This window comes from Ochlerotatus camptorhynchus, unplaced genomic scaffold (genome assembly GCF_037179485.1).
Source record: "Ochlerotatus camptorhynchus isolate MF236.1 unplaced genomic scaffold, CSIRO-AGI_Acam_v1.1 ptg000130l, whole genome shotgun sequence".
In the NCBI taxonomy this organism is placed as follows: Eukaryota; Metazoa; Arthropoda; class Insecta; order Diptera; family Culicidae; genus Ochlerotatus; species Ochlerotatus camptorhynchus.
The window spans coordinates 1,389,947-1,415,904 of record NW_027040620.1 but is presented as its reverse complement, the minus strand read 5'-3'; the positions used below and the strand labels follow the sequence as shown (position 1 = coordinate 1,415,904).

General features: G+C 39.6%; 1 protein-coding gene across 3 annotated transcripts in view; it reads right to left on the bottom strand.

Annotated features, from left to right (window-relative positions):
- AdamTS-A (ADAM metallopeptidase with thrombospondin type 1 motif A) overlaps positions 1 to 25,329 on the bottom strand; it is a 629,564-nt gene extending 604,235 nt beyond the window's left edge. For all 3 annotated transcript variants that reach the window (XM_065220620.1, XM_065220621.1, XM_065220622.1), the window contains exon 1: positions 24,080 to 25,329. The gene's annotated coding sequence lies outside the window, so the exon portion shown is untranslated. The remainder of the gene's footprint in view (positions 1 to 24,079) is intronic.
- Positions 25,330 to 25,958: the final 629 nt, after the last annotated feature.

Sequence of the window (25,958 nt, the reverse complement as noted above, 5' to 3'; positions counted from 1 at the left end):
CGTACGGGCTAGGCAAAAATGTGCGTCTATCTTGTAAACTGTCGCTTTAATGGCCCTTCGCTCATTTTCAACTTCTATTCAATTTTCATACTGCCGTACTCTAACGGAACTATCCACCTACCCTCTTCTAAAGATCATTCTCTAGCTAATAAATCATCACACTAAAGCTTCATGTTAGCATTTCCAACCAACTCTGAAAATCGTTAACTTCGCGTATGAAGTAACATAAAAAACACTTTGAACATAAAAAGTGCTTAACCACCTATTCGGGCTATCGTACTTACCATACGGGATATAATTGCGCCATTTGTGATATCGTCCGTACTTATTTATAAGAGTGATATGAAGCCGTTTGAAAATGTATGGAGATTTTAGTTTATATTCATTATCTTCCTGATAAGCAGTTTTAAATGCAAAAAAGTGCACGAGTTCATTACTATTTGATATTTTTAATATAGATGAATACGATTAATTACATCATTTGTGTGGTAGTTACACCGAAAAGTCGAGAGATGTCGCCCCGCCAGTGCTGGTAAAATCATTTTTGCAGTATGGAGAATATCAGAACATCCGCAATTTCTTACGAAATACATTTTCAATGCAAGTAAAATGCTTACGAGTACTTGTATTTGTACCAAATTAATGTGCTCGGGCACTTTTCTTGTATTTAACATACATGTTTATATTGGAAATATTCAATTAATACTGTAAATCCCCATACAATCTCAAATCGTTTACTACCAGCTCCATATGCATCCGAAAGCGGTTGTCCTCTTAATTTTGGAGAGAAGGGGGTACGTTGATAAAATCGAGCAAAATATTTTGTTTTTAGAAATTTTTAATTTTTTTTCTCAAGCATTTTATAAAAATCTGTATAAATCTGTATTGTAATTTAAAAATCTGTGATAAATCTGTATTCTGTATCGGGTCTGTATGAAGATTAAAAAATCTGTATAATACAGATAAATCTGTATAAATGGCAGCGCTGCGTTTCAGTCTCTGGTGGTGAATAATAGCGAATTCGTGCGAAAACAGTGCGAAACCGAACTTTTTGTCAGTGCGAACCTCAACCTGAGCTGGGTTTAAAAACAAACGATCAAACTGACGTTTGTCAGAAAACAAGCAGACCCAATCTTGATACCCGATCCAGGTTGGAACTGAATAATAAACGAATTCGCTATAAAAGAACCCTCAGAAGAGTGAAGAGGGCTGCAGCTGTCATTACATTTTCGTTCTGAAGCTTCACGGCGAATGAGAACGACCCAAATTTGAGTTTAGTTCACTCATAATCGGCAAAAGTGCAGGAACTCAGCGATGAGTAAAATTTGTCTCATGTTTTCCCAGGTTTTTCCAGTATTTTCCAGGGGAAAATTCCCGAATTTGAGAAAAGTAAAGATTGGAATCACTCAGTCTATTGGTTTTACTCCAAGACTGAATAAAATTTTCGTCAATTTCCTCATTTTCCGGCAGATTTTTTAGGTTTTCCACAGGAAACCATGAGACAAATTTACTCATCGCTGAGTTCCTGCACTTTTGGCGATTATGAGTAAACTAAACTCAAATTTGGGTCATTCTCATTCGCCGTGAAGCTTCAGAACGAAAATGTAATGACAGCTGCAGCCCTCTTGCAGTATGTACACATCTATCGACTTAAATTAGACAGGTATGGTGCTAGGAAAGAGGGGGTTAGTCATTGGAAACAGGGAAGAAAAAGAAGTAGTGAGAGGAGATTAGGGAGTGGTGTCGATAGGTATTACAATAAGGCTGTCCTCGAGACAGTTGCGATGAGCTGACATTTTTGTTTACCAAAAACTTTTGACCGATCACAGTAGAACTGGAAGTTTAGTATCATATGAATTTCTGCTTTGTTTATGTTTACATTCAGCACCATTAACACCAGATCACTCACACAATATAGATTTCTTGCTATTAGTTCCACTGAGAAACGTCTCTTAAATTACATTATTGTTATAATTTTTATATTCAATGAATAACTTTAGTGGGCTAGTTGGCAACAGGTTTGCTTTGTTTCAATTCAACGTGTTTGTTTTTGTTTATACTTTTGACAAGTTCGTTCGGGATCGCCTTCTCAAATCCAGTCCGCTTTTTAGATACACATGTAGTTGGTTATAAAATGAAACCAATAAATCACGAGGAAAATCAGGACAGAGTTTGGGTTTTATGCCTAAAGAAGACTAATTTGCGAAAACCAACCGAAAACTCGATTTGCCTAATTAAACAACGTTATCTGTCGGACATCGACGCAAAAAGTTGGTACTATGCAAAAAAACATGTAGGGTTTTTGATCTAATTTCTGTCCTACTAAGCACAAGCCGCGCTTTACCTCTCTTTTCTGAACGAGTTTAAACAAAAAATGGAATATTTCTGTCAAAGTTGACTTCTAAATTTATTCACCTTTCCATACGTACCGTTGGATTTGATAGTCACAAATTTTTGAGATATTGTTTAAAATCTAATACTGCTTCTTGATTCTAAATTTGTTCTACGAGTTTCAATTCCGCCCTAAAGCATTGAAACTTCATTAGATTTTCTTCGTCCTACGGATAAACGTAGAAAAAGAGGATTTGCTAGGAGCGATTCTTTTGTTTTGAGAACAATGAGCGTAAATATTCATACAATGCGCTCTAACAGGGTTAATGTTGTAGCTAATGAACTAGCGCATCGGAACAAACCCATTATTGATTTGTGCGTGGTGAAATCATTGATATTATTGATCTTTTCTGATCGATAGAACGGAAATGGGCGATTACGACGAAGTAGCGCTCTTCCCTAGTCGTTGTTCGTTCTCTCTAAGTGATCAAAATCAGCTCATAGAAGTACATCAGTATAAACATGGTCAACGTGTTTCAACGAGGAGTGGAATAAATTGCCAATGTGACGTATAAAGGGCGAACACGAAATTATTGCGACACATTCAACAGGGCATAACTTTTTTACCATTGGGTAAAAATCAACCAAATTTTGCACACTTTCTCATTGATGTGTATTGTGTACCGTTCCGATTCAAATTTCGGACGATTCAAATTTCGGACACTTTCATTTTTAATTAAATATTACATCCAGTTAGAAACAAAGTAATAATGTTAGATGATCGTGGAGGGTACTACCCAACAAACAATTTTAGCTGCAGATTAGCTTATACAGCCAAAATTTGCCTTATGCAGCTAATTTTTACCTGTATAAGCTAAGCTGCAGCTAAAATTGTTTGTTGGGTAGTCAAAAAAATTTAAAATTTACAAGACATGTGGATCATATTCAAACTCGAAGTCGTGTTTTTTGATTCAACGAAAATGGAGGTGAACCAACGCGAGTTGAGAGAACAAATTCTTTTCAAACACCTGGAATTTCCTGACCTGTCGCACCAGCAGTTGGGAAAAATGTTGAACATTCACCATTCAACCGTCTCCAGAGTGTTGAAGCGGTTGACGTTGGACCATGGCAAAGGAGCTGGAAGAAAACCAGGACCGGAGAACAAAAAGACGGAGGGAAAGGTGAAGCGGATGATTAAAGCAAATCCCAACGTCTCAAACCGTGATTTGGCTAAAAAGATCGGCATGTTGCAGAGCTACGTCCAGAATGCAAAGAAGAGAGCTGGACTACATACATACAAGGTACAGAACTTCCCAAACCGCGATGAGCGGCAACAATCGACGGCTAAAACTCGGGCACGGAAGCTCTACGAGAAGATGCTGACAAAATATGGCTGCTGTGTGATGGACGACGTATATAAAAGCCGATTTTAAGCAAATTCCGGGCTTGGAGTTTTTCACCGGCAAGAGCAAGTTCGATGTGGACGACAAATTTAAGAAGAAGAAAATGTCGAAGTTCGCCTCCAAATATCTCATTTGGCAGGCCATCTGCTCTTGCGGACTGAGGAGTGAGCCTTTCGTGACAAAGGGCACAGTAAATGGCGAGATTTACAAATCTGAGTGCCCCGAGAAGCGCCTTTTGCCGTTCTTGCAGCAGCACGACGAAACTCCGCTATTTTGGCCAGATTTGGCATCATGCCACTCTTTAAAAGTATCCTGGAGTGGTATGAGGCCAAATCTGTCCATTTTGTTCCAAAGGACATGAATCCGCCAAACTGTCCGGAGCTGTGCCCGGTGGAGCAGTACTGGGCAATAATGAAGCGGGAACTTCGGAAGAGCAAGAAGACAGTCAAAGACGAGAAGGACATGTTAAGAAAATGGAAAAAAAAACTGAGAAACTGGTACCGGATGACACTGTAAAGACTTTGATGGAGGGCATCAAGCGAAAATGCGTTCAATTTTACACTCAAGGCTCCATCGATTAACTTTTCTTTTGCTTTTTGAAGTAAATATATGTATAAAACTACCCTAAAACTTTGGTTTGATTCTAAACATTATAAGAAAATTGGCATGACATCTTCGGTGTCGCAATAATTTCGTGTTCGCCCTTTATATTGCTGCTTGTGTAGCATTGCGTACATACTGCTGCTCGTGTAACATTTTAACAATCTATGCGGCTTACAGAATAAGGCGAAGAAGCATGGGAGGCCTTCAGCGAAGGAGTCCTTCCCGTTGGGTCACAGGTTCATCGACTTCGCATAGTAATGAAATTCTATCTGTTGATGACTTGTTCCTAATAAAAACCAAATGCAATTTGAGCACAAGGAAAACATTGCAACTAAGCAGTGCTCTCCGAAGAATGGACATCGAAGTTCCCTCTTATCTTCCCCCAAAATATTAAAGATATGAAACAGAAGCTCAAGGAGTTCTTTTCTGTTACACATCTTCCATTGGAATTTGAGCAGACCAGTAAGGGGTCTTCTCCAAGAGTCTTGATGAAACCAGTCATATTTTGTAACGACGTGAAGGCTTTAATCGAGTATGTTGAACATGAAAGATTTCTATCTAATACCGATGTATTCTATGAGTTAGGAGCAGATGGGGGAGAAGGCTCATTTAAGATTACCTTATATATCGTCGTAGAAAAGGGGGAATGGAACTAAAGATACAGGAGTGAAAAAGTTATTTCTTCTTGCAGTAATACCCAGCATTCAGGAAAAGTACACCAATATTGTACAAGTTTGGTCGACACTTCTCGCGTTTTACAAATTGGAAGCGGTTGTCGCAGGTGACCTTAAAATCACCAATCTTTTTCTAGGTATCATGGGTCACAGTTCAACTTATCCTTGTTCATATTGCTGCACAAGTAAGTCCATGCTTTCTCAAGAGAGCAAGGTTCCAAGAACGTTGAACTTAATAAACACAAGTTACGTAAAATGAAAGACTGATGGTTCTGATAATAAACGAGCAAAGCATTTTTATAATTGCCCTCAAAAACCAATGTTGTGTGGAGCTCGTAAACAAAGAACTGTTCTGCTTTGTCCACCACCCGTGCTCCATATCGTACTAGGAATTATAAAACCTTTAACAAAGGTGTTGAATCTGTTGATCCAACAACTGCTGAACAGTGGGTGAAGCTAAGTTCATGTCAACGTCATAACAAGTATGGCTTTACTGGTAGAAACTGCCACAAATTACTGGAGAAGAGGACTTTGTTGAAATCTGATGGACCGCTCAGTATTTTCAGAAATGTAAGAATTCAATTTAACTCTTCTTTTATTATCATCAACTTAATTAAGCGACTATTTGTAGGTACTTTACCGTTTTGCTGAGGTGTTGTTCAAATTTTGCCTTCAAGAAAACTTAATTGCAACTTCGTAGGATCATGGTTGGGGCTTTATGGCGAAAAGGCGTGTGAAACTGTCCATTTTGATTTTGGACTAACATTAGATCAATATTCCAGAGACGTCAGAACATTACGACGATCATTTGCTCCGTTCCGTGATTTTATACAACAGTGCTCATTTGTAAAAACTATAGCATATCCGGACAATAGATCATTCATCTATATTTGTTATTTAAATACATATTTAAATGCAAATAAATATTAGCGTACAAATGTTACTTGAATACAACCATTTAATTATATTTAATCGAAAAGCCTACTTATCCTCCGACTTCTCTTCTTAGTTCGGTTTCTCTGCTCTTCTGTTTTACATGTTTTCCAGCGCTCTGCTGTCCAATTTTTTAATCTAAAGGGGGGATGAGGGCTCGTACTACCAATGTATTGGATATTCAAAAGCTACCATTGTAAAACCATAGTTTGAATGCTAAAAAAAAACTTCAAAAAAATTGCTCTAGATCCCCCGACCGATTATTTCAATAGAGGTCGCAAATGATAGGTAAAAACCTATTCTTACATGTGTGCAAATATCAGACTTGCCGATTTTTTTATGTTGAAGTTGTTCTACAAAACACACCGTGACTAGACGCTTGCCCCTCGCTTCAGACCTCTAGCTAAAAAAATACGGGCAGGACAGTAAATCTACGCTTACTTAACAAGATTAAATCACAGACAAACAGACATAACACTCGCATTTAACGGGCAATTTAGAAGTATCGTAGTTGGTAGTACCGCCACCTGTGGCGCGCATAGCCAATTCCTTTGCGTTTGACGTTTATACACTACCGCCATCTGTTCAACGTAGTGCCAACCACAGTGTACTCAACAGATGGCGGTAATGTTTTAGCGACGATGTTTTACAGTGAGAAATATGCAATGTGTTATGTTTGTTTGTCTGTGTTTTTAGGGTTCATTTTTTAAAATTTTCGTTTTTTATGGGCTCACTATGTGCTTTAAGCAACATTTTTTATTAGTTGGCACAGTTTCAACAGCAAATCTACGCATAAAAAAAGATTTAATGTTTCCTGAAAAAGATTAAATGTTCCCTTAAAATATGAAATGCATTATTACATTTAATTAAATGTGCCAACAACAAAGGTGAAATGTTCTATAAAAAATTGCTTAGGTTTATGGAACATGTCATATTTTTTATGGAACATTTCATCATTTTCTAAGAAATATTTCATAACTTTTTTAGGTGATCAAAAAATGGGCATCAGAACATTTTCCCAATATGAAACCAGTACCACATGACTGAATCATCTCATTCCCTTGAATATTAATTATCGCCATACTTTGTCTCCCGTAGTTGCACCTTTCGCTGCAAATTTCAGGATCCATAAATCACAAAAAAAAAACGCTCTCAGCAAGTGCACCGTGGACTTCACTTCACGAAAAAGTGCACGCATTCCCAAAAATATCTCTCCACCGCCTGTTCGCAGTAATCGTGTCGCATACATCAAGGGAACAAATATTTAGCACTCACGACAGATTTCCCGTTTTGCTGCACTCAGCCAAATTACTTCGTCTCGAAATTTGATCTAGCCACCACAGCTCAAGACACGACGGCGTGTGTCTTCATCCTCCACGATAACATTGCCCTACTTAGAAGGCGATAGGCACCTACCATATAGGTTGAGGTTGGGAATTGAAGAGAACGAACACGGCCACGGTGGCCGATTCGGATGAACTAGATTTTGTGTCAACTCATCGGAAAAGTTGCCACATCAAATAGGAAAACTTCAATGTAGGTACCGCTCACGAATAGCTCGGTTTCGGGTTGTAGAAACGACATGCCACGCAACACCATCATCATTGTCAGTTGCCGTTTGCGTAGTTTCATGCGGGAAAGATTTCGTGGTGAATCTTCCGCACATTACGTAATATTTTGGCAACTTAAAATGAGGCCAAAGTCAGCACATCTTTCTCGGACGCGCGGGGATCATAATCTCCAATTGCACGAGATAGACACGGTTTATGGGCGTTGTGGCGATTTTGGTTGCCTTTGGAGGATGGAAGATAGGGATGTTCAGGGAAGCTGTACCTGCTCTTTTGATTCTAAATCTATCATTGAAGAGCCGTCAGTAAGCCAAATCTAAGAGGTTAGTAATATTCTTAATTCCATAGTATTGAAGGCAAACATAATTTGAACACCTCTACTCACACTCCCTCGCCGATTGGTTTACAACTGAGGAAGCAAAGATTTTCGCATTAATTTCTTCAAGGTCTCTGACACACAATTTCAGTACCACATTACTCAATTTTCCATCTCCATATTGCACGAACACACACATACACACGGTCAATGAGATCGATCCAAAGCGAGCGCTAAATAAATTTTCCTTGAGTTTTTCCAGGAAAAAACCCAAATATGATAATAGCCCAGATTGGACTCAGTCTATTGGTACTATTCCTAGATTGAGTAAAATTTTCGTAAATTTTCCTCGTTTTCCGGTAGATGAGGTAATTTTACTCATAACTTAGTTGAGTAAACTGAATTCAAATTTGGGTCGATCTTATTGGCCGTACATACCAATTTGTACGACCAGTTTTGGCAGCCGGGGAAACCACATGAGTTCTCTGACCTAATGGTGGAAAAGCACCCTCCATCACGCTTTTCCATCCTCTTGACGACACGATATAATCATCGGATATCCATAGGGTGCATTACCACCGACAAACCGAAACGCAACTTCGTCTTAACTTTTGCTCGAAAATCTATAACGGCCGATTCTTATGCGCCACGATACGATCTGTCAAAACCATAGGATTTATTTATCTAGATAAAAATTGTAGATAAGACACAAACCAACGCATACATTTTGCAAGCGTGTTCGTGGTCTATTTCTATGGTCATTTATGTCAGTTTCTCGGTGGCATTACGACTTCATCAGTAGCAAAACCCAATCTTTTGACATCTCAACCGAATGTTATCGAGCGAAACTCTAGCCTCAAATATGGCCTCCCTGCGGATGCAGACATAATTCACCCTACAGAAGCAGTGTTTCGCACAAGACGGGAGAGAAAGTGCTGAGTCGTTTCGCCGAGGACGACCCCGGACTTGTAGTGGGAGAGATAAAATGGACTATAAATTAAATGTTTTGTTGATGTTCAGCGATATTGTACCTACGCTCCAGTTCACAAGAAATGGGTGTTTACACGTACGACTGAACACGCGACACCAAAGTTGTGGTAACTGTCGGGGGGACTGAGTGTGAAGAGGCTGGTAGCTGACGCTAGTCTACGTCTAATTTTCGGGAATGGTTTATAAGACAAAAAAAAAATCGTGAGCACTATGTACTGAGATAAAACGACGATTCAGATAAGCGGATGCAACTGGGTAGATAAAAGCGATTCAAAATTTGCGTTATTACTAACCGCAATGGAAGATTTCCGCTAGCATCCCGCTCGGTCGGGACGATAATCAGCAAACGTACGTATTCGCCATATATAGCTGGCATGGACATCTCAATGCAATATCGATATTGTGTCATTGGTGGCATTATTGCAGCGACACGACACGGTCAGTTTCCCATAAATTAGTATTATCCTTAATTTTTCATCCCGCGCGAAAGGGGATTGTTGTGGATCATTGATGCTGCGCTGTGTGACCTTCGCGGATCGGGTGTTGCAATACGCATCCCTGAGCCAAGTCACTGTCCAGTGCAAGCCTTTCATTATTTTTGCAGATGTATGGCAGCTGCTGCAGCAGTCTCACTTCACCTAGAACCATTAGTCATATTGGATAAATAGCTTTTTGGAACAATATTTTCTCATCAGCGTGTATTGTCAGAGCTACCACTGGGTTTTATGAGTATGGAGTCTGTTGGAAAGATTTGCGAGCTTTTTGTCATGCACTGTGAGGAAGTTAAATGGTCAAAAATAAAATTCTCCTGATTTTATGTAATCAAATGTTCAAAATATTCAAAATAGCGGAAATGTCTCTAATGTTGGCCTATGGATCTAAGATTGGGCCCATCGCTAAAAAACTGCTATTTATCAATTTTATCTAGATGAACGCGTTATTGGGACGTTACTAATTGATATTTTTGGTTGCTATTGAAAATTTAGTCGATTGCTGAATTTATGTATGGGCCCAAATTAGGGACACTTAGGCCGACATTACCTGCATTTCCCCTAGTATATGTAGAATAAGAAGCCCAAATTGAGAATCACTGTGTTAAGGTACTACTTTCTCGAATGACTAATCCAAAGCAAACAAATCAATGATTTGGACGACATTCGACTGACAATGTGCCTGTGAATGGAACATCCAGAGCAGGAGCTTGTGACAATATTTTCCCCATCAATATCTGGTTGCCATTTCTTGGACAAACAAGTAAGGTCTCACGTCGTGAGCACATTGACAGCAAAATAAGACAAGTTTCCACTGAGCTCCACCACCCCATCGAGTCGGAGACAGCAGGAGATGTCTTCGTATTTTGTTTTGCCTTTCGTTGTTCAATCTGCAGATCCAATATTTTATTAACAAAGTAATACACTTTTTCCGAGGCGATTACAAACAAAAACGATACGTTGACGTTTTATTTATTCGATTAATGAAAATGCGTTTGCCTCTCACGTGGTTGCTGTATACCTACTTACTTATGAATATGTTTATTCAGCCGTAGCCGTTGTCGCTTTCAGACTGTGCTGTTGATCAGATGTTCAGAACGCCTCTACTGGCAGCGTGTTGATCTGGACTTGTTAGGAGAAGACTTGTTGGAAAAGCAACGTCATTTAGCAGACGAGAAAGGGTGTAGGATTTCTTTCTTCAAACAAGGAGGCTATACTCCTCCTCAAGGACGCCAGTGATGAAAAACATGTTTGACGTTTGATCGATTGATTAAGACGCGACAAGCATTTACATCATGACTGGCGTCTGTTTGGTGCCACACAGCAAAAATAATTGAAAATTAACCGTCACTTAATTTAAGAAGTCACTGAATAATTGCTAACGTAATACAAAATCGCACACAATTTTACATTTGTAATGACGTATACAACGAAAACATTACATCCAAATTAGAATTGGATCCTTTTCGATTTAATTTAAAATAAAGATAAAAATTTAATTGAAACATAATTAAATTTTACATGACACATTCAACTTTCCATCATAAACATTATATTTTACATGTACTTAACGTAATTTTTTTTTTTGGCATGCTGTGTTTGTCGTTTATCAACAAGGCAGCGCATCAACCATGATAAAAGACTTGTATATTAAAACAGATTTGCTCCTCATTTATTATTGTATTAATAGTATTACCATAGAGTTAACTCTAAGACCAGAAGGTCCCGAAAATACGTGCTCAACTTTTTGGCTCAGCTCTGGTACTATCTACGGTCTCAAACTAATCGATGCACCCCTCGAAACATAAGAAAATCCATGAACCCCTCATTTTATCTGTCAAACTTTCATAGCAAATCAAAACAAACATAGTGTAGTACTAGAATTTCGACTAGAATAGGATACGTTAATCGTTTGCTTGGGACCAATGGGCTAGTCAAGTAGTGAGCCAATTTAAAATCGTTAAATCGTTTCGAATTGATTGTTGGTATTACAGTAATAGTTACGCACTGGAAATAGTGACAGAATCTAGAAGTGTTATGATAAGTTCCTGGTTGAAAATATCAGCTTCATGAATTTTATGTACAGCACTAATTTCTTCTTTTATTTCAATGCGAACTTTCTTCAAATCTTATAAAAATTGATGTAAATTTAGATGCTCTGAAACTGACATATACGAGCGTCAATTTTGTCATAAAATTGAGTCATAATAGACGCGAAATTCAGCTCAATCACCGCACTTAGTCTTTCTTAATCAAGCGTAGTTTAGCACAAAACGGAATGTTATTATTACTGATGGCTTCTAAATTTATTAACCTTTACGTATGTACAGTAAGATTTGATAAAGAGAAACCAATTGTTGAGATATTGTCAAAAGTCAAAAGTTATGTATCACTTATAATACAGTCAACTCTCCACAACTCGATATTCTTTTTTTTTCTTGATTTGTTTTCCATCGATCTTGTTTTCCGTATAGTCGCTATATACACAATCCTCTGTCAAGAAGGCGGGTTGCTGAAGCCTACAGTTTTTATTCTATGTTTATATGTGCATTGACGACACGTATGTGTTAAAAAATCTTATGTGAATAATCATTAATGAAACTTGAATTTTTCTTGCTTAGCTTGCCTAATGTAAAAATTAATATAATGCATATATATAATTCCTACATGTACGCGCTTGTTTACCCATTAAATGTTCAATTTTATCACGATTATTTATCCACGCAACAAATCAAACATCTATGTGGACGAAGCATAATTTCGCAATGTTTGCATCGGCTGTCTTCGATTGACAGATAATCGAGCCAAAGAACCAACAACTTTGGCTTCAAGCAAAATGTTTGTGGATGACGTTTCTGCCACCCGAGTGTATATTCATAGTCTGGCGGATAGTATTTCGATTTATCAAAAAGCGGAACCAATTAATTATATTTTAGACCAACAATTGAAGAGGTACTATCAGCTTTTATAAACAAAACGTTGATTATTTTTTCCTCGCCAATCGAACGCAAATTACTAGCATCATCGGATATGGGAAACTTTCCCCAACCCAAATAATGATATTAATTTACGTAGGCGAGTCTTGAGTCACGAGAAAAGGGGTTCCGAAGTTTTGTTCGCAATTACTGATGTGCTCTTTTCTGTTATTGGTCGTGATTTGCTCGATTGGTTCCGCTATTTCACAGCTCAATTGGTTCCCGATATTCTATCCACCAGACTATGAATATAGCGACTATAGTGTTATAGTGAATGAATGTTTACATCACTATTAAAATTCAAATTTTTTATCTGTGTGGACCAAACACACTTAGAAAAAATCATGTAAATTTAGATGCTCTGAGGCTGACATATACGAGCGTCAATTTTGACATAACATTGACTCATAACAGATGCAAAGTTCACGTACAACGTACTTTTCGTCGAATAATGAACTTTTCAGTCTGGAAGCACTTCATTTTACATAACATATTTGTTTACGTCTCATCCTTTATGTGAAAGATGGATTCCATCACATGTAAAAATAGTTATTTCTAAAAGTGTTTTTGGTATTTTTATTATAGACACTTTAACGCTTTAACGCTTGTTACGTTTAAGTTTAGAATATGATAATAAGGCACACTTTATGTCGAGTGTGCAACAACAAACTGCTTAAACCCACGCGAGCGTGTACAAATAAGATTGGCCACAAGGGTCCGCGTGGCTTGAAAACGAACGAGAGCAGAAAATTGGATGGCAACACGAGAATGTATACACGAGCAGCAAGTAGTCTTCCGGTCATCTCTCACCAACAAAAGTGTATTAGCACAAACGAAGTGACAGACGACTAACTGGCGAAGAAATCCATTAAAATAATGTGGTTCACTGTAAAAGAATTATCTTGGAAGCTTGTGCCATCATCCACCAGATGGATTAGTTTTTTTGTTTTGATTTGAACAAAGTTGATTTTGTGTACAATGATTCTTTGACAGTGTGCAAAGAGTGCGTATCATTTTGTCATTTTTTTATGCATTTCAGTTTTGAGTAGAGTGAAAGAGATAGAACCAAAACATGCTAGTTCAATCCAGTAGTAGTGTTGCCATGTGGTACAATCCAGTAGTAGTGGTGTTGCCATGTGGTACACTGAAAAATTGCAATAGCAGGTTAGTCACCAAAGTTTTCGAGCCGCTCCGTCTGTCACTTCGTTTGTGGTATTAGTGAAAACCATCAGACGAGTGACTGCTGGACCGTCGGACAACGAAGTCGTCGCGGAGAGTGCGGTGCTGTTTGATCCTGAACATCGTCAGTGGACTTCGGTGGAATTCAACGCCTAGAAAATTCGGGCACCAAAGTGAAGGACTTGCCACTGACGAGCCGCACAGCATAGGATCGAGGGAGAAAAACGGGCTCGCCGTAGCCGCCATCACGATCGAGACGAAAAGACGATTGGAGGTTAGTAAAACAGTTTCCGCTTACGGGACAGCAATCCTGACTAAAGCTCTTTCAAGTAGCACCATACTGGAGGAAGCAGGTCGAAGCACCGTCGAAACGACCGAAAGATTGCGAGCGCATAAGAGCAGACCTAGGAGTGGATTTTCCCTGCTGCGTCACGGCATCGCAGAGCTGGGAGTCGGCCATTGGGCACAAAAAAAAACCTTCCCAAGGAAGTAGGTCCTCCCAGATGTTGATGTTGTCCACGAAGGTTGACCTAGTGGCGCCTCAGGGCTTTTTTAAATTTAATTGCAGCTTCGAACCCTTCCAAATCGTGCAAGCCAATCCGGACAGTCTGCGATTCTTCATCGCGTCAATGGCATCGATTTCGACGCTCAACGAGCAGTGCGGCGGCAGCATTCTTCTAGGTGACCCCATCGAGTCGGGTAACCGAACGAATCTCGGGCCTATTTCATCCGTGGCCGATTGGCACATCAGGCCAACGTAGTCCCTCGTATGCCCATGTGGAGCATTGTTCAACACTAGTAGGACGTGTCGGGTGCGTGTGTAGTGTCCCAGCGTGACTGGAATCGAGCGGTGGTAAGGGTGCACCCAGCCGAAACAGTGAGTAGGAAAAGAAGAGAATCGTGCAGTTGAAAGAAGAAGAAAACTTGAACCAGAAGGTAGGACAGTTTGAGGAATTAGGCAAAAGAGGAATAGACAAGGCAAAGATGGAAGGGAGGAATAAATGTATCTAAAATGATAAGCCCGTTCTTGATTTCGTTGGTGCACATTCCTCCAGTGTTTGCGTTCTAGCCCATTCATAGGTAGTCTGCTCTACCATTAAATGAACATTGCAACACGCTTGGGTCATTCGTGACTTGAACGCTCTTGAGTCATTCGTGACTTTGGCATGTTTTTGGTATCCTGAGGAAAAATGGTCCGTAGGGTTTTTGATCTAATTTCCGCCCTACTAAGCACGCGTTTTACCTCTCTTTTTTGAACGGGTTTGAACAAAAAATTGAATATTTCTGTCAAATATAACTTCTAAATATATTCACCTTTCCATACGTGGATGTGATAAAGAGTCACAAATTGTTGAGATATTATTCAAAATCTAACACTGCTAAATTCGTCCTATGAATTTCAATTCTGTCCAAACGCATTGAAACGCTATTAGATTTTCTTCGTCCTACGGATAAACGCAGAAAAAGGGGATTCGCTAGGAGCGTTTCTTTTATTTTGAGAACGTAAATATTCATACCATGCGCTCTTCCAATAAACCTATTATTGATTTGTGCACGATGAAATCATTGATATTATTGATCTTTTCTGATAGATATAACGGAAATGGGCGATTACGACGAAGTAGCGCTCTACCCTATCTTTAATTTATACCAAAATCTATCATGCGTAAATCAAGCTTGAGTACTCAGGGCAGGGGTGTCAGGTATTTTGATAAAAAGACTTCAACAAGATCGAATAAATGCCTTCACATGTCTTTAGCGCTGTTGGTTTGTGGAGGGAGGGCTTTCAATAAACATATAGGTATACCACCGACAAACCGACATGACACTTAATTCTGACTTATGACCGAAAATCGTAAACGGTCGATTTAAATATGCAGTGATCCGAACTGTCAAAACCAGAGTTGATAATAGAAGATTTAAAATTGTGATTTTTTTTTTAAGTTTACCATTCGATTACATATGGCTTGAAACGGAGAATGAGATTCGAATTAAGTAGATAGATTGTATCGTTATCGAGAAATCGTTAGAAACGTACCGTGTACATCGCGACTCAGCGGCAGGCTGGCGGAAACTCCTCAAATTCACTGGAGGTTTTAAAACACTCTTGTCCTGCGAGTTTAGCCAGCCTTCACCTCGAGTGAGTGGTGGCAGGAATATGAAAAAAGTAAACAAAAACTCCTGGAGAGAGAGAGAGAGAGAGAGAGAGAGAGAGAGAGAGAGAGAGAGAGAGAGAGAGAGAGAGAGAGAGAGAGAGAGAGAGAGAGAGAGAGAGAGAGAGAGAGAGAGAGAGAGAGAGAGAGAGAGAGAGAGAGAGCGTGAGCTTCAGCGAGAGGCTGATTTGAAGAAGCTCAGAGTTCACCCAGAGTGAGAGTAATAGCAACCGGTAGAAAAAAACGATTTTAAATTGGCTCACTACTTGACTAGCCTATTGGTCCCAAGCAAATCGTTATCGTACCCCATTCTAGTCGAAATTCTAGTACTACACTATGTTTGTTTTGATTTGCTATGAAATTTTGACAGATAAAATGAGGGGTTCATGGATTTTCTTATATTTCGAGGGGTGGATTAGCTTGGGACCGAAGAGAGTACCAGAGCTGAGCCAAATAGTTGAGCACGTTTCTTCGGGACTTTTTGTCTTAGAGTTACCTCTATGGTAATAGCAATAGCGTGTGATAGAAAACATGAACATGAATGGCAGCAAACCTCACTCTCATGTTATCCCCATTCGATCACAAGCTCTGAAGCTCAGTGGAGTAATTTGGCAGCTACGTTCGGCTCATTTCAAACTCGCGAGCGAGGCTCAATCAAGCCTGACTCAGCGGTGCCAACCGTAAGAAAAACAGCATAAAAAATCGTTTGAAAAAAGACTTGAGTTATATCGTTTTGCTATGGAATGGCTGTATATACAGGGTGTTTTTGATTCCGGGTATTTTATATATTTTAAGGGCTCCCAAAGTTATGGAAAAATCCCCATGAAACATAGCGTTGGAAATGACTGCTAAGTGAGTTATTCAACATTCATTTTTTTTCTCATAGCCAACTTTGGTTAACTATATTTTATCAATCTTAATGTGTTTTTCTGATTTAAACATATCAAATGAAATATTGAAGCCTTATATCACCGACAAACTGATATGACACTTAGTTCTGACTTATGCCTGAAAATCGTAAACGGCCGATTTAAATGTGCAGTGATCCGAACTGTCAAAACCATAGGATTTATTGATCTAGATAAAAATAATTTGTCCATAATAGATTAGACACGAACCAGCTCATAACTTTTGCATGCGGGTTCATAGCTTAGCTAAATATTTCCCGCGAACACGGAGCCAGATGTCAGTAGTGTGCTTTGGCCAGGAATTTTATTGTTTCTGCTATGGTCATTCATGTCGGTTTGTCGGTGCTTATATATCAATCCTTATTTGATAGGAATTCGATTAAAATTAATTATTATACATGAAAATTGAAAAGTATGTCGAAAGTACTAAAAAAACTGATCAAATTACGTACATTTTTGTATTGTTAAGTTGAAAATTTTCATAAATGTTACGGGAATTTACGTACTCTCGTCAATCTAAGCAGCGTCCGCATTCTTATTCGCAATTTCTCAGCGTCGCGCACAGATATGACGTGTTTGTTTGTTTACATTTATCTGCTGCTTGCTATTCTATCCATTACAATCGACAGAATTGTCCAAAAGGTTTGAAAACGTTTTTACAACGCTCCAAACTTCTCAGGTGAGTGTGACTATTGTCGGCAGCCTCTTTTCTGCCTGCTGTTTTATTATCGGCAACTCGAAATCAGTCGTATGTTGTAGTGTGTATATTTAATTTGAAGAAAACGCTGGTATAACTGGTTTGCTCAGTTGAAAAAAAGTAGAAGGGTCTGTGCCTAGGGGCACGAACGGAAGCTTGACGTAGGACCGCTAGTGGACGGAACAAATGTGAACATTTAGTTCTTTTAATTGATCAATCATCAATTATCTTAACTCTTTCCATTTTTTATTTGTAAGCGTATTAAATTTGTAGTATTTATTTCAAAGAGAAAGTTGATGAAGAGAATCCAAGGGACTGTCAACTTGAGTATTTTCGATTCATCTACCCGACTTTAAAAGGTGTATTTTGATTTTTTTGTTATTTATGAATTTTTAAGTTTTGTGCATTTTGGTATTAAAGAGTATTCAATTAACCCCTCACAGGATTTCCTTCCGAAATATATGAATGGGGCGGGACGGAAAGTAGGAGTAACTACCCCATTTCCAGCCTATTAAGCACAACCCGCACTTAGTATTTCTTAATCTAGCGCAGTTTATTACCAAACGGAATGTTATTATTACTGATAGCTTCCAAATTAATTTACCTTTCCGTATGTACCGTAAGATTTGATAAATAGAAACCAATCGTTGAGATATTGTCAAAAGTCTAACACTGCTTCTTGACGCTAAACTCGGCCTACGGATTCTAAGCTCAGCCTAACGCATTGAAACGCCAATGAATTCACTTCGGCCTATCGGATGAAGATAAAAATTGATTCGGTCGGAGCGCTTCTTTTGTTTTTGGGAATCACGCGTTCTCATTGACTTCGTTCCGTAGCCTATTAACTAAAGTATCGTACCAAACGCATAATTGACTTGTTAACTCTAAAATCATGGATTTATTTTAAGTTTTCTGCTCGATAGGCCCAAAATGGGCGATTAGACCGAAGTAGTTCTCTACCCAATCGTTTGTGCAGAATGTTTAAAAGGAGGGACTTCGAGATATTGAACTCGTCAGAGTTAATTTTCTCACAAATTTGATTTTATTGGCTTTCAGGGGACTGAATATACACCCACAGCGAATTATTCCCACTTCTCTCAAATTCTATATGGATTTTTAACACTTCCTACCGGCGTGTTCTGGAAAATGGTCGGACAATGATTAATCTCACCAATACATTCGGGTCTACAATTCCACATCTTCTATAGAGACCAGGTTGAGCCTTGATAGCTAGCTGCTTGCGGGAACTGATGACCTTGACAAATGTCCAAATAATAATCTTAACAAATTTATGGTGGTTCTGTAAAGGACCGTTTTGTAGTCATGGTTGATTAATGCTGAGCTGAGCACGACGAGCTACTGATTCCGATCCTAGCCTAGCGGTGGGACTTCTTCCTCCTTCTCTATGGTTGCTAATATGAGCTCTGCAGCTCGCTGCTTGCAGGCAGCCTTTCGTTGTTGTTGTTGAAAGCACTCCTGCTGCTGTTGCTTCTGCTGCTACTACTGCGGCTCCTACTACTGCTGCTGCTAGACTGGACACCACCACTTACGGTGATTGAATGAGCACCGTTCAGTGGGACCGCATCGAATTCGATTTTTAAGTCTGTGTTAGGGAATGCGCTGTTTTCAGACATTCGGTGATAATTTTGATCACCATTGCACCAGTTGGACATTTTGTATTTTTAAATAGTGACCTATTGAAAATTAACTAAGTTTTCATTTTAGCAGATTGGTAGATAAATTTCTAATCGTTTGGCTTGTTTAGAATTAAAATCTATCTGCTATTGACCGAAACCTGATCTCTTTCCGTAATGCTGTGCATTTTGGTTTTTTGAAATTGCGTGGATTCTATAGATCCTGTGGAGATCTATCTAGTCCTGATGTATGTGTTGGTAGAGGGAAAAATGTAAACTACGGGAGACGATGTCTTAACACTCGAAAGCAATTTTGTGAAATATGAAGTAAAACAAATCCTAGCTAGTTCTGAATGATGATTTTGTTTGATTTTATTAATTTGTAAAGTCGCCGGGAAATACCAGCTGGCCATATTCTTAGCTTTCGATTACCTTAGCATCATCTGCGCCGAAAGAAAATATCACTGCTGAGATATTGATATTGCTATTTATCAATTTTATCTTAATGAACGCGTCATTGGGACGATACTAATAGATATTTTTGGTCGCTATTTAAAATTTAGTCGATTGCTGGATTTATGTATGGGCCCAAATCAGGGGCATTTAGGCAGGTCATTTCTGTTTGATATGTTTACAAAGTTTGACAAACAGAAATCAGCATTGTGTGTGTAATGTAGTTTACCAATTTCCTAAGTCATAGACTTCAGATAACTGTTCAAAGTCCCAGATTTATTTTAACGGAATCATGAACAAAAAACCAAAGACCACTATGACAAACACGACCGATCTGAAGGGATCTTTGGCTGACTAATGAAAAGCGAGACGTAGAACATAGAAATGGTTTTAAGGTGATACGATCCAGAACCTCGGGCTCTGGTTCCACTTCGCTTTTTCCAGGAGTCCACTATCTGCTTTTGGAAAACATACAATAACAAAACTGTGATGACAATTTAGTGCCTCAAATCGCAATAGTGCCCGAGATTAACTTCCTAGAAAACTCGATTACTATGATTTGTGGACGCTGAATCGTATCACCTTAAGAACCCAGTATGTTCCATTCCCAGGTTGGAAATTTTCTCAACTTCCCTGGACATAATACAGATTCATGCATTGGTTGGCATAGAAAGCTTTCATGGAGATTTTTTCATTACTTTAGGAGCCCTATCTACACTGAAAATATGTAAAACCCGGAATCAAACACCCTGTATATGCAGACGACATGAAACATTTCGTGGAAATAAGCAAAGCATCTGACTTTCAAACATTCCAACATGAAATTGGCGTGTTTTATATCTGGAGTATAGTAAGAAAAAAATGTTAGAACTTAAAGTAAAAAAATGCAATTCTATATCGTATACTAGAAAGCATGCAATTGTTCATGACACAATTACTCTAGGCCAGAAACCAGCTCAAAGATGCTAACAAGTTAGAGACTTAGGTGTTGTTCTTGATTCTAAGTTGTCATTTGCTGATCACTACATCTATAAAGCAAATAACATACTTGGGTTTATCAAACGATTGAATTCAATGATCCTTAAACAAACATCTATCACCAGCGAAATGGTTATTTCATCCGGGAAGAAGCTAAAAACTCAAAAGCTGCCTGACTGCTCTCGCGACACCTCTAGCTAACGTTTTCAACCTCTCCTTGATGTCTGAGGGTTTCCCAGCTTGCTGGACAGAGTCTTTCGTGTTCCCAATCCACAAGAAAGGCTGCAAAAGGACTGTTTCAAACTACCGTGGAATAGCTTCGTTAAGTGCTACCTCCAAACTTTTTGAGGTTGATTATACTCGAAAAATTGGTTCAAAGTTTTGCACACTGTATCTCGATGGATCAGCATGGCTTCATGCCTAAGCGTTGCACGACGACTAATTTAGTTACGTTCACTTCGTTCATCATTCATGAAGTAGAACGTGGCCATCAAGTAGATGCCATCTACACAGACCTCTCCGCAGCATTTGACAAAATGAACCATGACATTGCATCGGCTAAACATGTCTGTCAAGATTGGAGACTATGTTTCTTCATCCTTCCCCGTGACATCCGGCGTTCCCCTTGGGTCATTTATGTTTCTGTTGTACATGAATGACGTCAATACCATCCTGAAATGCCTTAAACTATAGTGTGCGGACGACTTGAAACTCTACTTCGTGATAAAAGAACCTAGTGATGCCATTTTGTTGTAGCAAACAATTGGAAGTCTTCGCTGAGTGGTGTCGTATTAATCGCATGTCACTGAATGTCTCGAAATGCTCTGTAATTTCCTTTGGCCGCAAGCGTTCGCTTCTTCACCATGACTACGCCCTGGCGGGCATAACTTTGAAACGGGAATCGACTATCATGGAGCTGGGAATACTGATCGACTCCAAGCTCAGCTTCAAGGATCATGTTGCATACGTAGTATCCAAAGCTTCCTCACAACTCGGGTTCATATTCCGCTTCGCCAAAAAATTCAAAGATGTATACTGCCTAGAAGCATTATACCAACCGGTGGAAACTAACGATTTTAAATTTGCTCACTACTTGACTAGCCTATTAGTCCCAAGCAAAACTACACTAATACTACACTATATTTGTTTTGATTCGCTATGAAAGTTGAGGGGTTCGAGGATTTTCATATGTTTCGAGGGGTGCATCGATTAGCTTGGGACCGAAGAGAGTACCAGAGCTGAGCCAAAAAGTTGAGCACGTTTCTTCGGGACCTTCTAGTCTTAGAGTTACACACTTAGTTTTTTCTACCGAGCTCGGCTGTGCAAATCTCGGCAAAATAAGTTTCACTGAGATCTCAGCAAAAGTGACATTTGATTGCTGAATCTCGGTTAATGCTTAGCTGAATCTCAGCAAACAAATGAAATGTTTGCTGATATCTCAGTAAAACTTTTTTTGCCGAGATTTGCACAGCCGATTTCGGTAGAAAAATCTAAGTGTGTACCTCTATGATTATACTGTTCGTTGGTGCGACCTATTTTGAAGTATTCTACGGTCGTGTGGTCTCCATACTGCCAAAATGAAACCATGCGTATTGAAGCTATTTAACGGAAGTTCATCCGGTATGCTTTAAGGTATTTTCGCTGGAATGACCCTAGAAACCTCTGCCTAGCTATGAAAACCGTTGTATGTTTATCAACATAGAGCTTTTGGATGCAATACGTAACGTAGCAATGACGAACTTCGTCGGCGATCTTTTTCAGGGAAACATTGACTGTTCTACACTGCGCAGTGGTTGAAAAGTCCATTTTGACGCTCTTAATTAATTAATGAAGAATGGATTTAGAGTAATGACGTGTCGAAAAAAAAATCGTTTCTTTCAGTAAAAATTCACATCACAAAAATCTTCTTATTTTTCTTTTGGTAGTTCAATTCATATATTTTTGAAGGAAATTTTTTTCGTTTATTCTTTTGGTTTGCCAAATCCAAACTGCTGCTCGTTTTCCATGGATTAATTAGTTTTTTTGAGATTCCGTTTGACCAAGGCCCTTTACCGTTCAATAGGGCGGAGTTCTAGGCTGTTGGGAGGGTTGTGGTCTTTGGGTACCACAACCACGTCGTTCGCATCGTACCACTCGATTGCCTTTTTCCCATAGTGGCAGCTCGCCATGTCCGGCCAGAACAGCACAGGACTATTATTTTGCTTTAGGAATGGTAGCAGCCGCTTTTCTAAGCATTCCTGGACATAGTTCTCTTGATTGATGGTGCCCGTAGTAATGAAAATGCCGCTTTTTAGACCACACGTGCATATGGCGATATTTTTTCGTGAACTTCGATAGTTTGATGGTTTTGAAAATTTCAGCCACCTTCTCTTTTCCTGATGCGGTATAAAACTCCTGTTCCGGAAGCTGCTTGAGATCCGCCTTCACGTAAGTTTCGTCGTCCATGACGACACAGTCGAACTTTGTGAGCAGATTCGTATACAGCTTTCGGGACCGCTGCTTTGCCGACGTGTTTTGTTGGTAATCTCGGTTCCACCTTCACCTTCTTAAACGACGACAATCCGGCTCGTTTTTTGGCCCGCTGAACAGCAGTATGGGAGACATTGAGCTTGCCAGCGACGTCCCGGATGGAGAGGTTGGGATTCCGCTTATATTTCACCGCCACCTTCGTCGTCGCTGCCACGTCCGGATTACGATTGCCGCCGCTTCCAGGCTTCCTGGCGGTCGACAGACGCTCCCCGAACACTTTTAAAACGTTTGTCACCGTTGATTTGGCCACATCCAGCAATTTTACCAACTTGCATGTGAGAACGTCAGATTCTCTTGCTGCGCGAGCAAAATTTTGACACGCTGCTCCTCTTGCTTGGACCTCATTTTGAAAACTGGAGAGCAAACGGTGATAACTCATCATAGCAACCATTGTATATACACTCAACTTCCAAAAGCAGCATTTCAGGTTTTTTTATGAATTTTAACAGAAATACACCTATTTGAAGTTGACCAATTTTTGCACGTTTCAGACTTTATAATAATATTTCAAAATATGTCGAACCCTAATCTAAACCAAGAGAACCACGAACATAAGATTGGGAATCATACAGAAAACTAACACATTTTTCCTTATTTCCAGATCATCCTCAGTGGAATACGACCCGAATCTTGTCAACAAGGCATAAAACAAGCAAGGACTAAGGAATGTGCAAATTTGTAAATAGATCAGTTACAAAATACACGTTGAAGGAAACACTACGTCGTCTGTTTCTCTGGTCGGTCGATGACAAATTATTTTTGTGATCAGTGATTCGGTTTGTGCAGAATTCGTCTCGGTGCTAGTTTTCTACTAGCGAAGAAAGTCCTTCTAGTGACGTGGCCCAACATAACTGCCTCATTAATTTTAATTTATTCAAAAACATGAATTTTCTATTTTTACAACCTCACCAGCCATCGATCATCGTACACATCGATGAGAACAGTCAGTCATCCTGAACATAAAACCAAGTTCATTTACAGCGCTCATAAAACGATAAACGAAAACTTCCTCAAATCATTTCCGATCCTGCAGTAGCAGCAGCAATAAAGCAGAATTCACCACGCTATCATATCCATTACCGAAATGATGCCCGCACTCCAAGCAAAAAGCGCAAAACATGCTCACTTCCTCCTAATCTATAATATCGAAGAACAACTCGCCAATCAGCCTCTCCCGCGTAGCTCTATAACGTGCTATGCAGCACTATCAATCAAAGGCAAACGAGGCAAAGAAGCGGAGAGCAATCAAAAAAAAAAAACTTACCTCGTAAAAACGAAACACAGACAAGATTCGGAATTTTATCGCTTCCGTCAACAGATCGGACGACCGGACCAGGACACCGATTCGGCAATTCTCTTCGCTTCAACCTGATTCGGCACGAATCACACTAACTTCCCCTGGGTGCGCGTGGTAATTTACTTTCTCATTAAATCATCTACCGAACTAAGCCACCAGTTGCTATTTTTCCACAACTCGTTTTCGGTGAAAAGCCGCGCTTTATAAATATTTTCGTTTTATTGCCGATTTTCTCACCCCTTTTTCGGCAGCCGACAGAGACGCTTCACAGTAAGTAATTTTTCTTCTCGATCACAAATGTGGGATTTTCTTTATTTTCGTGAATTTCACACATTCCGTGAGAGCGCGCGAAATGTCACTTCGGTTCACTGTTCTCACCGGTTGCACGTTGATTCTCACTACTTTTCCGAAGTCTTAATCTTCTTCAACCAGTGCGCCCGCGAATAAATTCACTATCATGATACGGCCAACACAATCGAACGGAGAGTGCACAAGAGCTCAACAAAAAACAGGTTGAATACGTAAAAAAAAATCAATTTTCATGAATATTCAACACGGCTTCGATCATATTCTTGCCCTCCTATTATTCCACCAACACATATGGCACCACGATCATCTTCTTCGCGATCGGATCCTCTTCTCGCCAAAGGTGCAACCAGCCCACCTGAAATCGATCGTGCTGGCTAGCAGCTCAGGCGCACATACACCGGAAAGCACCGTTTAATGGATTTTTATTCAGAGACACGACACGCGATCCAGGTTTGTAATTGGAACTTTGCAAACCGCAGCAATTCCCCAACCGCGAGTTCTACTCCATAAACCTCAACCAACCAACTACTACAGTAACTATGGACGCTCCTAGATGGAAGCCTTGGGTGCAAGCAGTTCTTCAGAACATATCACCCACCAATCGTTTCTCCGATTTTGTGGCAAGACCCCTGTGAATGATCGTCGATCGTCGTGAATGAATTCAAATTCAATGAATGAAACCAGAGACCTTCCCAACTACCAAATATCTCACGATAATAACTTCACACAAGTCCGGCTACCTTCACAAAAAAAAATCACAAACTGCTTCCGTAAGTTCTTCAAACAAGTAACAAACTCAACAACTATAGTGCGTACGCGTTAACAAAAAACACACAAGTATCAAAGTCCTGCGAAAATTCCTTCCTTCCTGATCTCTGCCACAAGACACACACGTTCAGGAGCTGCCACCACCGGCGTCGCCAACGTTTTCTTTGAAACTAATTCTTCTTGAGCAAGCAGCGGTGCAAGTAAGCAGCTTTTTACAAACAGTGTTGCCACATTTTCCTCATCTCCATCCATCCATCCATCCATGTTGAGCTCCAAAATCTTATCCATCTGTGAAAGCTAAGACATCTGTTAAACCTTTTCCATAACTATGCATAATTCGATACATTACACTCATAAATCTGTATCTTCAGATTTATCCACCGAATAAATCAGTATAAATCAATTCGTGCGGCACCACTGTCCACAAAATACGTCTCAAAACGCGCGCGCGCTTACTCACTCTCGCTCTCTCCACCGCCAAATGTTGTTCTCCTGTGCGTGTGCATTCAAAGCATGCTATCAACCACGCAACATGACAATTGGAGAGCATGATAGTTGAGATGAGCCAGCATGCAGCATCCGAACGCTCGCGTGTTATCATCATCTTAAATTATACCGGGTTTGTGAGTGAAGTGACGAATTTGCTCTCGGAGCAAATTCTCTCATGCTCTCGTATACTCTTTCCAAAAAAAAAAGAACAGATGATCGATCATGCATCCCGAGCCACATGATCAACAAGTTTGATGGTGCGTTATCCATGGCGAATGCG